This window comes from Lampris incognitus, chromosome 14 (assembly GCF_029633865.1).
Source record: "Lampris incognitus isolate fLamInc1 chromosome 14, fLamInc1.hap2, whole genome shotgun sequence".
NCBI classification, from domain to species: domain Eukaryota; kingdom Metazoa; phylum Chordata; class Actinopteri; order Lampriformes; family Lampridae; genus Lampris; species Lampris incognitus.
Window position 1 is genome coordinate 15071212 of NC_079224.1, and position 14572 is coordinate 15085783.

Below are 14572 nucleotides of genomic sequence, written 5' to 3' on the forward strand. Positions count from 1 at the left end.
TCAAAACAGCCACTTTCTAAATGTAGTCGCGGTTGTAATGGAAAAATACAAACTTAACACAGGTTCTGCTGAAACCTTGGTACTGAGACAAATGTAGTCCAAAAGTACAGAGCCATTTATTTCTAGTTAGACGTCACGTACTGCTCACATGTTTTGCCTACGACTTACGTTTTTCCATCACACGGTCCAGCCTTATACTAAGTTTTGACCTAGTCTTCTTTACTTGCTGCACCACTGCGTTGCGTGCCATCGTGTTTCTGAGGAGATTTCAAGTAGGCTACTTTGGAAAATGGGTAAGTTAACAGGCAAATGCTTTAACTGGTACTGAATTAATTAACTAGATCCTTTTAACTACAGGATCATGGCTATACATTGATTTGACTGATATATTTTAATGTGCAATGACCCCCCCCCCCCACGAGGTTGCACTGCTGCGTCGCATTGCCTCTGGTACAATAAGGTATTTATTTCAATCATTTTTAAACAGATTGTACTCTTTTTTTTACACAGTTCTATGTAGTTTTTACCTGCTGGAGGGCTGCGTAGCCATGCGTAGAGTAAGAAAAATAGACCAGCTGCGTAAAAATAGAGATCAGCAGCGTGGGCATGCGTGGCTTCCGTGGTCAGTGTAGCAGCTTAAGTTGGTTATAATGGACAAGTTCTGGTCTTTTCAGACAGTAAGTGACACTCCGCCTGTGTACCCACTTGGATCCGCAGGGTCTCAGTGTGCTCCTCATGTGAATAGACAAGCAGACAAGCGCTCCACGAGTAAACACCATTTTAAGCCAATTATGTAAACCACGTATTTGTAAATAGGAAAGAAAATGCAAGTTACAAATGATTACCAAAATGTCCAATATTATCAACAACGGTTGATTGCATTGTTGAGCTACTTCCTGGTTTAACTCCCGAATGGCCAGCTTATACTTACCTTAAGTAGCAGCAGTGTTTAATTTGTACATCAGGAGGTCCTGGAGAGGGTGCTGTTCTGGCAGGTCAGGGGGGAGAGAAAAAGTCACAAGTGCATCAAAAAGTGTTGAGTCTCCTCACCAACTGTACTCGTGTCCTCTACATGTCCATCATCCTCTCTCCCCAATTCTAAGTTTTCCTTGTCATCTTCCTCTTTTCATTCCTTGTGCTGGTCATGTTTGTTCTTCGCCTGGATCGCCACCTTGCCGTGGTGGAGAAACTTGTGTGTACTAATGATCCCAAGAGCTATGCTGTCTTAAGCTTGGCTCCTGGTAGGGTCACCCAAGGCAGATTGGTCAAGGGAGAGGTTTCAGATGAAGCGCGACCCAACAAAGACCTCAAGGGCAGAACTGGCGGAAGATGTCTCCAGGTCACAACAGCAGTGAGGGCGGATGAAGGCTGCAACAGAGGGTGATCCCCAATCGTCTTGGTTCCCCATGCCACTGGACTCTGGCCACCTCCTGCCAAGGACCATGTGGTGGCTGCAGTCACATTAGCCACTCCACATAAAAAGCTGTCATACGCAGGCATCCTCCCATTATGCAGCTCCAGGATCAGCTTCTAAACCCACCTGAAGACCCCGAAGGAGGACAGTCATACTTGACCCCAAGTGACCGCCGATGATGATGATGGATCATGTCTGCCAGCAGTTGCCAATTTGCTAGCTTTGCTGCTACAAGCATGCTTTTGCTACCAGTGCTCCTATTATCGCCACCCTGTTGATCCGCTGAAACAACTTTGGCCTGCTTAAGGTCTGACTGACCTACTGGTTTGAAGAAATTCAACAAATTTGATTGTATTTTTGACATTTTGCCAGTTTCCTCCTTGTTGCTGATGCTATTCAAATTCAAATTGCAATAACAGTAGCTCACACGACCTGCACAAAATTTACACGCTTCAGGTGCCATTGATATGTGATCTGACTCTTTGGGGCTCTGCTAGTGGTCGGACTGCTAAAATGCAGATCTTCATGAAGATGTTGATGGGGAAAACCATCACTCATGAGGTTGAGCCCAGTGACACTATCGAAAATGTCAAGGCTAAGATCCAGGACAAAGAAGGCATTCCCTCTGATCAGCAGCATCTGATCTTCGCTGGCAACCAGTTGGAGGATAGGCGCACACTGTCAGACTACAATATCAAGAAAGAGTCCACTCTTTACCTAGTGCTGCGTCTGCGTGGTGGCATCATTGAGCCCTCTCTCAGACAGCTGGCTCAGAAATACGACAGCAAAAAGATGATCTGTCGCAAGTGTTACGCTCGTCTCTCCATCCCCGTGCTGTTAACTGCCGCAAGAAGAAGTGTGGACACACCAACAACCTGCGCCCCAAGAAGAAGCGGAAGTAGACATTTGGACTGTGGGTTGTGTGAAATCTTGTTAAAAAAACAGTAGGGGAAAAAAATCTGACTTCTTCTTGGTTTTTATTGGTGGTTGGCATCCGAAATGTTGCATTACTGCCACCTACGTCACAGTACAAATTATTTACATTGTACACTCAAAAGTGATTGTATTCACGACATTGTCCATTCTATAACTAAGACCCAGCCTGAGTTGATGGAAATCCTTCCTGCATTGTAACATCTAGATTTTCTCCAGATGTGTCAAAAACATTCAAGTATGTCCTGGCAGCATCCAGCAGCATATTGATTCTTTCCAACTTCCCCTTTGTTTCAGCAGCGCAACCTGTGACCATGGCAATGGATGTCAAAGATATTTTCTTGTCCATGCAGCTGTTCTGGTCAGCTGGTTCTTTTTTGCGCTTCCATCATCTCGTCATTTTTCTTCATTCTCTTAGCAGCTTCGGCATATGACAATCTTATTTCTGCTCTCGTCATATCCACTTTATCTTCCTTGGTCCTTTTTGGACACTGTGCTGATCCCGTATCATGATTTCCCTTGCAAGGCAGGCACTTTGCTTGCGCTTTCTCAAATTTACAATCTTCCACTTTGCAGTGGTCCTTCCCACATCTTCCGACTCCATTGCATACTGCAGCAACATGTCCCTACTCTTGACAGCAAAAACATCTGAGAGGAGTGCTTTCATATGGCCTCACTCTGTAACTCACAAAATCAAGGTACACTCTTTCCGGCAATTACCCTTCAAAAGTCAAACACACAGAATTACTGTCCTTCTTTTCCCCTTCTCGGAATCTGGTCATCTTCTTGCCTCACACTCACCTGCAACATCCCGAAATGTCCCAGACTCTACTGACAATGGGACGCCACTTATCACTCCCTACTTCTTTGCTTTAAATCCGAGTGGGAAGCAAGTCACACAGAGATAACTTCTAAATACATCGATTTTAAGGGCTCTATCTCTCTGACGATTTAAGATACAATCGATGATAACCATCCCGCTTCTAGTTATCCAAATTGATCGTACATCAAGTTTTTTCCCTACAAACTTTCCGACCTCATATGAGTCCTTGAAAATCGTGTCTTCTCTTGTCACGGCTTACATCCTAACGGTATACGTCTCCTCTGTTCTCAATGACTGAATAGAATCGCTTCAGCAATTTGATGTAGCGAATTAGGGGGGCAGTCCAGGAACCGCCACCGCCGGGACGCGAACCCGTGTCTCCCACGCCGCAAGCGACCACGTTAACCAGTCGACTAAAGGGTCTGACCCGTTAATCAAGGACCAACGTGTCTACTTATCCATGCACATTACATTCCTTTTCTTATTTTCAAACCCCCCTCCTGTGTTCGTTTTCATTTCCACTTTAGTCTTTTTCTTTTGCCGGATCCAACCACTGGGCAGCAGTACACTTTGCCCTAATTGAATTCGACGCGAGCGAGCGTCAGCGACAAAAAAAATCTATTTTATTGCTTTATTTTCTATTGGAACGTCCTAACCATCCGCGAGCGACGTAGTACCGCGCGCACCGTTTTGAGCGCAGCTTTTGTGGGACGTCCCATTTCTATTTATTTCCTGTCGCTCGCGTAGAAAAGCGCCGTGTCATGGACGAGGGGCGCACAGCTGATCGTGAGCGCACTGCTGATAGGTACGTGGTTTGTTTACATGACGGTATCAGTGTGTACAGAGAGCATCCGGTGCGACGCGATAGTCGGGCGCTCATTTGCTGCCAGGTGGCGGCTGATGCTAACAATTTTTTTGGGGGGGGGCGCAATTTACCTTGGCGCAGCTGTCAGGTGTAATTGCGCCCCCCCCCAAATTGTTAGCACCAGCCGCCACTGCGCGACGGCGGCCGGCGCAATTGAGAAATCATAAATAATGGGAAATCATGTAAACAGTCTAACCTGGGGTGTTGGAGGTTTTATTGTTGTTGTTGTTATTTGTATTAAGGACAAGTTTGAGGCTTGTGATTGGTTAACCCATAAGACACCGCTGTAAAACTGTCTGGCAGTGGTCCCAAAATGAAGCAGGTGAATAAAATTATCATAAACAGTATGCATGATGGCAAAAACTATTCAAATAATACCCGGGTTGTAAAAAACACGGAACTCTCCTTTAAAAAACACACAAGGGACATAATGCAACATTCTCAAAGGAGGAATACTAGGAGTGCCTAAGAATAGCTATAAAAGGGACATAATAATACAACAGGAATCCCACGGGAGTATCATAAAGTTCCACATCATGAAAGACCACCGTTGTGTCTCTGGACCCCTTTCTTTGGTTCTCAGATTCTGATGGCGCCTGTCTGCTGACTATACAGTCCTAGTCTTTCAGCGCCCCTTAGTGGTCAACAATAGTTACTGCGGTATAGAATAGTGGTACAAATGTGTATGTGTGTGTGTGTGTGTGGGGGGGTCCTCGGCGGAACTACTTACTGCTAAATCCAACTATTGATACGCCTTGAACATTATATGGTATTGCTTAGTAATACTCGTACCAATCTTGGGAAGGAGTTAAGTTTCCTGCTAAAAAATACACCTTTGGGACTTAGCTGGTGACCCTTTGGCTGTTGGACAGTCCTTCAAGTAGACAGAAAGTCAACATTGACGTAATCAACCAGATGGTGCACACTGTCAGTTTGACAACATGACCCTTGATAATTATTTATCAGGGATGCCATCTGTTTTCATGAATTTAAAGACATTTTCAACTGATGAATTTTTGAATTTATTTGTTCGTTGATGAAAACATGAATTTATTTGATTCATTTGTATCCTTGATATCGTATCCTTTACTTAAGAACAGCCTGCCTGTGGTGTGCACATTGTATAATCTTATACATAAATGCCCAAAGGGGCAGCAGGGTACCAGAATAAGTAGAGAGGAAAACGAGACAACATGAACCATCATAATTATTTATCAGGGATGCCATCTGTTTTCATGAATTTATACAGCTATTTAAATAGATGTATGTTTTTCTATTTCAAAGTCACCATTTGTTTTAACCCTCCGTCCGTGGCCTGAGTGTGTTGTTTGTTTATGTCTGTGTGTATATTTGAGTGTGTGTGTGTGTGTGTGTGTGTGTGTGTGTCTCCCTCAGTGCCAGTGTGCCTTCGAATAGAGAATATGGTTTGTCCATCTGAGTGAACACTAGATGGTGCTATGAGAATAAGGGAGTGACGCTGAGAGCTACGCCACATTAACCTGGCCAGCATGAGACGCCGCCCTATGAAATCACGTGATTCGCATGAGAGAATGGCCGGCCTGCGGTGCACATTGTATACATCCATACATAAATGGCCAAAGGGGCAGCGGGGTATCAGAATGTGTGGAGAGGCAAACGAGGGCTTCAAGCCAGCCTCAGCAAGCAGCTGATCCGCTCAAGTGCCCTTGGGCAAGACATTTAATAAAAAAACCTCCAACGTGCAATTCCCTGGTGGTGCCAGCGATCTGACCTTACCAGATGGGGGACCAGCAAAAACGAAACGTCTATACAAACACCATCAAAGTGGGTTGTGATACCACATAGACCCTACTGTCTGCAGCGAATTCAGAGGCCGGGAAGCGAACCCAGGTCTTTCGCACCACGGGCGACTGCGCTAACGAGTCAACTAAAGGGTCTGACCCGTTAGCCAACCGGCTAGCGAGTCTAGTCATTTGTGATCGTTACACTACTTCCCTCCTTCGGGAAACGCGTCCCTGTGCTTCAGCATACCAACTCCCTCGCATCTCTGGGCGCACACGCTTCCGATGGCCCCACGGGCTCACCATCCCACGTCTGACACCAATGTAGAGAATTCAGGGGGCAGCCGGGGAGCGAACCCGGGCCGCCCGCACCACGGGCGATGAAGGGTCCGACCCGTCAGCCAACCAGCGAGCGAGTCTAGTCGTTCGAGATCGTTACACTACTGTAACGTGCATAGATAAGTAGACACGTTGGTCCTTTAGTCCAATGGTTCTCAACCTTTTTGGGGTCCTGGACCCCCTGCGTATTTTTGATCTACCCTGAGGACCCCTCCACCTGATCTTGGGGGAGGGGGGTTGCAATTTGATAGAAACAGTAGAAACTGCATTTTAAATTGCATTATAGCATTTATTCACTCTTTGGGGCAAAAATAAGAGCTTTCAGTTGTAACTTAGATATAGTTAACAAAACAGAATTCTTATGCAGTAACTTTCAGATATATGTAACAAAACAGAATATGTATTCAGTAACTTTCAGATATATGTAGCAACAGAATTTTTATGCAATAACTTTTAACAATGCAAACGGGAGCGAGATCTCTTATTAAAAATACAATAAATTACACTTGTGAAACAGATGTAATTAGAGAAAAAAGTCCTGTTACCCTTTATTGTTTAGGTAGATAAAGGTCTCAGTCACATTTGAGTAAAATAATCCTATTTCTATAAATGTCATAGGATCTTTTTTTTAAAGATATTTTATTTTCACGGACCCCTTGCAATTACACCACGGACCACTAGGGGTCCGCGGACCCCCGGTTGAGAAACACTGCTTTAGTCGACTGGTTAACGTTGTCGCTTGCGGAGTGGGAGATACGGGTTCGCGTCCCGCTTGTGGTGGTTTCCGGACTGCTCCCTTAATTCGGTGCGATACTATGTTTTTGAAAGAACGGTACGGTTCTCTTTTTGTGCTCACCACTTATCCGTCAGATGACACAGATGCTTTTGTAATGAAGAATACGACGATGCTGATCATGATGACACATGTGGCTGATGATAATGAGTAAAATGCTTTACAGTAAATCACAAAAAGGAAAAACAGCAAACCATTTTTTTTAATCATACCTCCTGCCATGAAAACAAGTCCCCAGTTTTCCTCTAAACATGTCGAGAAGTTGGAGGGACAATTGAGCAGAACTGGCTTCGGGCTGCGGTGAATTGCCATCAAGCCATGACGCCGTCAGGACAAACGTGTATCCATTATGAACCTTTAGCCTCTCCTCTTTTCTTGTGGGGGGAAAAGAGACGATGGCAGGCTGTGAGGGACGACTTCACACCCCATGTCAGCGTAATTAGCTATGTCAATTACAAGGCTTCAGCAAGTGGCGTGTCCAGAGGCTGCCACGTGTGGTGGCAGAGAGACATTTAAGGGTGGCCGTAGCACAGGATATGTCACTAGCTCAGTGTGATCTGATGAATAAGATGCTCTATATTTGAACGCAGTTTTGTTTTCATTTGAATCTCTGCGAAGGATTATTCTCTGCAAACAAATCTGACAGTATGTGAATTTTCCGAATTATATCCCTGACTATGACTCATTAAATTAATCGACACTCCCGGCAGCCGTATCAACATGTACCCTGGCTCCGCCAAACGTCGGAAGCTAAGCTGGTGTGGGCTTGGCTAGTACTTGGATGGAAGACCAGTAGGGGGCAGTCTTCCCCTTGGTCCTAATTTAATAAAATAAAAAGAACACATCAAATCCCAACGCCCCGGTGCAATGATGGAAACACTGTGATGGATGAGACGTTAAACTGAGGTCCTGACTCACTGTGGTCATCAAAGATCCCATGGCACGGGCATTAGCGGTCTGTTCCGTTGCCTACCAACACGGGGATCACCAGTTCGAATCCCCGTGTTACGTCCGGCTTGGTCGGGCGTCCCTACAGACACAATTGGTAGTGTCGGCGGATGGGAAGTCGGATGTGGGTATGTGTCCCGGTTGCTGCACTAGTGCCTCCTTTGGTCGGTCTGGGCGCCTGTTCAGGGGGGAGGGGGAACTGGGGGGGAATAGCGTGATCCTCCCACGTGCTACGTCCCCATGGTGAAACTCCTCACTGTCAGGTGAAAAGAAGCAGCTGGCGTCTCCACATGTATTGGAGGAGGCATGTGATAGTCTGCAGCCCTCCCCGGATCGGCAAAAGAGGATGGAGCAGCGACCGAGACGGATCAGAAGAGTGGGTAATTGGCCGGATGCAACTAGGGAGAAAAAGGGGGGGAAAAATCAACAGCAAAAAAAAAAAAAAATCCCATGATGGCACTTATCACAAAGAGTAGGGTGTTCCCTGGTGTCCTGGGAAAATTCCCAACCCGGCTCTCTCCATCTGGCCACCTAATCATCCCCCCATGTAACTGGCTCACTGACTCCTCCCTCTCCACCTCAAGCTGATGTGTGGTGAGCGTTCTGGTGCACAATGGCTGCCGTGCATCACCCAGGTGGGTGCTACACATTGGTGGCACTTGAAGTGAGTTACCCCCTTCAATGTGAAGCGCTTCGGGTGTCTAGAAAAATGTGATACAAATGTAATAATAATAATAATTATTATTATTGTTATTGTTATTATTATTGTTGTTGTTATCATTATTATTATTATTATAGTTTCATCAGAATGTCAGCCAGTGACACATATAATATTAACTTATCTCTGAAGTCAAGTTTATTTGAATAGCCCAATATCACAAATTACAAATTTGCCTCAATTGGCTTTACAGCCAAGTAAATTTTGAAAATATAGTCTTTTGTTGCGTGTATGCATGGATTAACACTGATACAGGGCTGTGCAATAACACCAGACCTGTGCAACAGCTTCTGTTGTGTATTTACACAACTGTTACTGGATCCTGACTGGCCTTTGCATTCTACAGTTTCTATTGTGTAATGCTTCCAATTTGATCTGTGTGTGTGTGTGTGTGTGTGTGTGTGTGTGTGTGTGTGTGTGTGTGTGTGTGTGTGTGTGTGTGTGTGTGTGTGTGTGTGTGTTTTCCAGTGCCTTAAGAATCAGGATCACGAAAAATTAGAGATAGGAGGATGACAAATGCTGCTCGACAAAGGTACAGAATTATTGCTGAACTTAGTCAGAGCTCTGATATACTACATCGGGGCTCAGTTTAGTGGGAACAACGATGTTGTAGTCCGAGTGAACAACATTAATCTAAACAGCCTCTCTGCAACATTTACTGTGTCATTCAACATTTACATTCAAAAGATTTCCCTTTAAAGAAATACTTGTCTACTTCTTCTAATACTTCAAACCATTCATTCTGCTGCATACCCTTGACGAGTTGGGAATGAGAAGGTGTTGGCTCTTCATTATTGACAAACTCACTTTTAAATTATTACAGTACGTTCTCATTCCCAACTCGTCGAATATGGCAGCTTGGACAGTGGCCTTACTATGACGCTTGAGGTTCCCCTTTAGCATCAGTGCTGTTCCTCATTGCTGTACTGTTCCAGTCATCAACAAAAAAAAAACCCAACCCAGTCGCCAGAATAAAATGTTGGCATTTTACTATCACAAAAAGATGGATCAGCTCATCTGGACACAACGCTTATTGAGAGAAACTTCTCATCACTCATCTTAACCCCTTTCACACTGGCCAAAAAACCCACTAATGTCTGCCTTTGGTCAATGTAAAAAGGCAGATGTTAGCGGGGTTTTTTTGGCTAGTGTGAAAGGGGTTTTAGTGACCTCTTCAGTCTCAGGTGACTGCAGGTATCCCCACCCTTATAAACAATACAGCGGCATCACGACCGAAACCAATGACCAGTGCCGTGACTTCTCAATGGCCATGTGTACTATTCACAGAGTATTTGGGAGTGGTTGCAATCACAGCATTGTAAGATGGTGACAGATGTACCCTTAGCCCCCTCCCCCCCATCAGTTCAAGGATGGTCATTCCCTCTTAACACAGATGACCTCTTTCCAAACCAGCGTTCTTCCTCCCTATCAAGGATGTGCACATCCTCATCCTTGAAAGAGTGGCCGCTGGCCTGTAGATGGGTGTAGACTGCAGAGTCCTGGCCTGGCGTGTTAGCTCTCCTGTGTTGTGCTATCCTCTTGGCCAGTGTCTGCTTAGTTTCCCCAATGTACAATCACAGCAATCCTCCTGGCACTTAACAGCGTACACTATATTGCTCTGTTTGTGCTGGGGGACCAGATCCTTGGGGTGGACCAACTTCTGGCGCAGCGTGTTTTGGGGTTTGAAAGCAACCTTCCTGGCTTTGACAAACGCCCCGTTAGAATAACCACACCTAACCAGGGCCTGTTTAATGTGGGATTTCTCCCCTTCCCCGGCCGCTGTGTCGGTAGGGACGTTGTCAGCTCGGTGGTACAGCGTCCTGATGACTCCTAGTTTGTGCTCCAGTCGATGATGAGAGTCAAACCTTAATCTTTTTCTTGTAGCTTATAAAGTATCTGATTCTGATTGTCAAAAGGTGATAGATTGTCTGAAGCTGTTAGAACAGGACAATGCGATTGACATAATTGTGTACTATAGATTATACCAGGGGACGCTACACCTTGTCAGTATGGTTTACCTAAGATACATAAACAGGATGTGCCATTACGGCCTATTGTTTGTATTATTAACTCAGTGACCTATAACATTTCTGAATTTCTGGCATCTATTCTTAACCCGCTGGTAGACAGTAATGAACATCACATTCAGAACACTGTGGATTTTGTGGGGGACATCATTGAGGGACATCATTATGGAGGGGGATGAAACAATGGTCTCTTATGATGTCTCTCTTCAGGTGCGTTCCTGTTGATGAAGCAGCGGAGGTAGTCCGTATGAAATTACAAAATGACCCCACCCTTAGTAGCAGGACCACCCTTAACACTGACCAAGTGTGTCTGCTCCTGAAACTGTTTTCAGTCCACGTACTTCACATACAGGGGATCACATACTGATCAGTATTTAAGGTTTGTCTTTCATCATCGACTGGAGCACAAACTAGGAGTCATCAGGACGCTGAACCACTGAGCTGAAAACGTCCCCACCGACACAGTGGCCGGGGAAGGGGAGAAATCCCACATTAAACAGGCCCTGGTTAAGTGTGATTATCCTACCTGAGCATTTGTCAAAGCCAGGAAGACGCCCAAACAGTGCACCAGCCGATCAATGAGAGGAGAAGGACAACAGCTGTCTAAGCATAAACCAGTGGTGATTCCATATGTGGCGGGAGTGTCGGAACAGTTGAGACGCATATTTTCCAAACACCATGTCTCAGTTGCTTTCAAACCCCAAAACAGAAATTGGCCATTAATTGGTCCACCCCAAGGATCGGGTCCCCCAGCACAAACAGAGCAATATAGTGTATGCTGTTAAGTGTCAGCAGGATTGTCCTGACTTGTACATCAGGGAAAGACACAACACAGGAGAGCTAACACGTCAGACCAGGACTCCACAGTCTACACCATCTACAGGCCAGTGGCCACTCTTTCACGGATGAGGATGTGCACATCCTTGACAAGGAGGAATGCTGGTTTGAACGGGGCGTCAAAGAGGCCATCTATGTTAAGAGAGGACAACCATCTCTGAACCGAGGGGGTCAGGGGGTGGGGGGCTAAGAGAACATCTGTCGCCATCTTACAATCCTGGGATTGCCACTATTCCCCAATCCTCTGTGACTAGTACTCATGGCCATTGAAACTCTAGTTAATGGCCATGTCAGTTTGCATATGAAACCGATCGTTGTTTTCGGTTGTTTTGCCACTGTATTGTTTATAAGGGTGGGGACACCTGCAGTCAGTTTAGACTGAAGAGGTCACTTAGATGAGCGATGAAACGTTTCTCTCAATAAACGTTGTGTCCAGATGAACCGATTCAACTTTCTGTGACTTCCTTACCTGGATTATTGAGCATGCATAAGACACATTGGCATTTTATGTTTCTGCAAACTGCAGATACATTAATATCTCGACGTTTCTGAACCCAAAGTACATTTCATATCAGCATTTCAAGTTATAGTCAAAGTTGGTTGAGCCTGCCTCTACGTCATGTGATTGTCAAGTTTGTGTCTGCGAAAAGAAAGAAAATGGCTGACATTCTTTTTTCTCTCAATGAAAATGCAATATGTTAAGATAGTGTCAGCATTAAAATGCGTTTTGATAAATTTATAGAGAGAGATGTGCATTTTTATCTTCGTAATCTTCGTTTGGTAAATGTATGTGATCTTTAGTTTGTTAGTTATTAGGGATTTTCTTTCAGGTCCCGCCAGAAAATTGGTGGAATGCAACGGTTCTGACATTGAACACAACACTATAACACATTTTTACAATGCTTGCTAAAATATCCTAAATAATTCAAGTTTTGTATGCTTTTTTTCTTCAAATAAACCACCTAAATGAAATGTAACTTATGTTTTGGTTACAGTAAATGTTTGATATATTCAGTAGATATATATTTTTACGACGCTATTTACAGTGCTAAACAAACAAACTGTCAAACTAACTTTCATTTCATGTATTGGGCCTCCAAAGGGCTCAGCCTTGGCACAGGCCTAGATTCAAAGAGCCCCTTGGATGCCCAATACATGAAATGAACGTTGTTTTGTTTGTTTGTTTTTAAAATGTCACATACTGCAATCCTGCTGACCATCCAGGGCATTACTACAGGTATGGGGCCTCAATTACCTGGGTTAGGCTTAGATCTAAAAAGAAAGATCCTCCATTTCATCAGGAAAATAAGCTTCAAAGTAGGCCAAAATTAATAGTTCGGTTGTAAATGTGTCAAAAATTATTACCTTAAATGTTTGTCACTATTTCCATAAAAACTGACAAAAAAAACAAAAAACAAACAAACTCAAAGACCTTTCATGTGTTGGGCCTCCAAAGGGCTCTTTGAACGCTAGCCTGGGCCAAGGCTGTGTCCATGAAATGTTAAAATTAAAAGTTTGTCATAGGACTGAACCAAGTACATCATTGGAAAGGTCTCGACCTGTAAAGCAACATTATGTCAGTCTGAAGATTGTAAATGGCTCCTGCTTGAACCTTGACCTCAGCGCATGTTGGAAGGCTTGTCATTCAGCAACAGAAGGTGCTACAGACATGGGACCAGCTGCTATAGACCTCTTGACTTCAGCTATGTGACTATACCCATATGGATATATACACCAAGTGGGAGCACTGTCAAATATGGTCAAACTTAATTTTCCAGCCATTTAATAATTAGATATTTTAAATCTAATCACACAAATGTGTTTCCCATCCCTGTAAACCCCTCAGTGTACTCTTGATTCAGTATTTACAACTTCCAATTTTAGGAAATACACCAACATTTTTGAAAACTACAATTCCCTTGAGGCTTGCCATGCAGCTTGATACAAATCAGCACCAACGTTGTTCTTACAGTTTGTAAAATAGCATTGTAAATAGGATCATAAAAATATATATAGCTATAGAATATATCAAATATTTACTGCAGCCGAAACATAAATCACACTGTATTTAGGTGGTTTATTAAAAAAAAAAAAAACCCAACATTATCTGACACTTATGTCTTATCGTACTTGAACCAGGTTTTTTGGCACTTGCGTTGTTGTCTCCTGACTAGATCCTTGCTTGTGTTGTATTAACTCTCAGATGTATGTTGCTTTGGATAAAAGCATCTGCTAAATGAAATAGTAACACTGTAAAAAAGAAAAAGAATACAAATGTTGATTTATTTAGGATATTTTAGCAAGTATTGTAAAAATGTGTTTTGGTGTTGTGTTCAATGTCGGAAACGTTGCATTCCAACAATTTTCTGGCGAGACCTGAAAGAATCTTTGTAATAACTAACAAACTAAAGATCACATTCACTGAACGAAGATTATGAAAATAAAATGCAAATTTTTCACTAGAAATTTGATCAAAATACATTTCAATGCTTGATTGATGATTGATTGATTGATCTTGAGATATTGCATTTTCTACTGAGAATAAAAGGAATGCCAGCCATTTTTGTTTTCTTTTCGCAGACAGAAACTTGACATTCACGTGATGTGGACGCAGGTTCGACCAACATTGGCTGTAAATTGAAATGTTGATATGAAACGTACTTTTGGTTAAAAAATGTCGACATTTTAAAGTTCCCCTCCAGACATGTTTTAAAGTTTAAACATACTGTAGCGAATTCGGGGGGCAACCACAGGAACTGCCGCAGCCGGGACGCGAACCTGTATCGCCCGCACCGCGGGAGACATCGCTAACCGCTAGTCGACTGGTTAACGTTGTCGCTTGCGGACTGGGAGACACGGGTTCGCGTCCCGGCTGTGGCGGTCCCGGACTGCCCCCCCCCCGAATTCGCTACATTGGTGTCAGAAGTGGGATGGGGAGACCGTGAGGTCATCGGAAGCGCGTGCGCCCAGAAGCGTGAAGGAGCTGATATGCTTAAGCGCGGGGACGCACTTCCCGAAGGAGGGGGGGTAGTGTAATGTGCATGGATAAGTAGACATGTTGGTCCTTGACTAACAGTCGGACCCTTTAGTCGACTGGTTGTCGCTTGCGGAGCGG

General features: G+C 44.1%; 1 protein-coding gene and 1 pseudogene across 1 annotated transcript in view; both read left to right on the forward strand.

Annotated features, from left to right (window-relative positions):
• Positions 1 to 14572, forward strand: part of LOC130123783 (RNA-binding Raly-like protein) — a 58020-nt gene that overhangs the window by 18937 nt on the left and 24511 nt on the right. The gene's annotated exons all lie outside the window — the stretch shown is intronic.
• Positions 1928 to 2316, forward strand: LOC130123784 (ubiquitin-60S ribosomal protein L40-like; annotated as a pseudogene).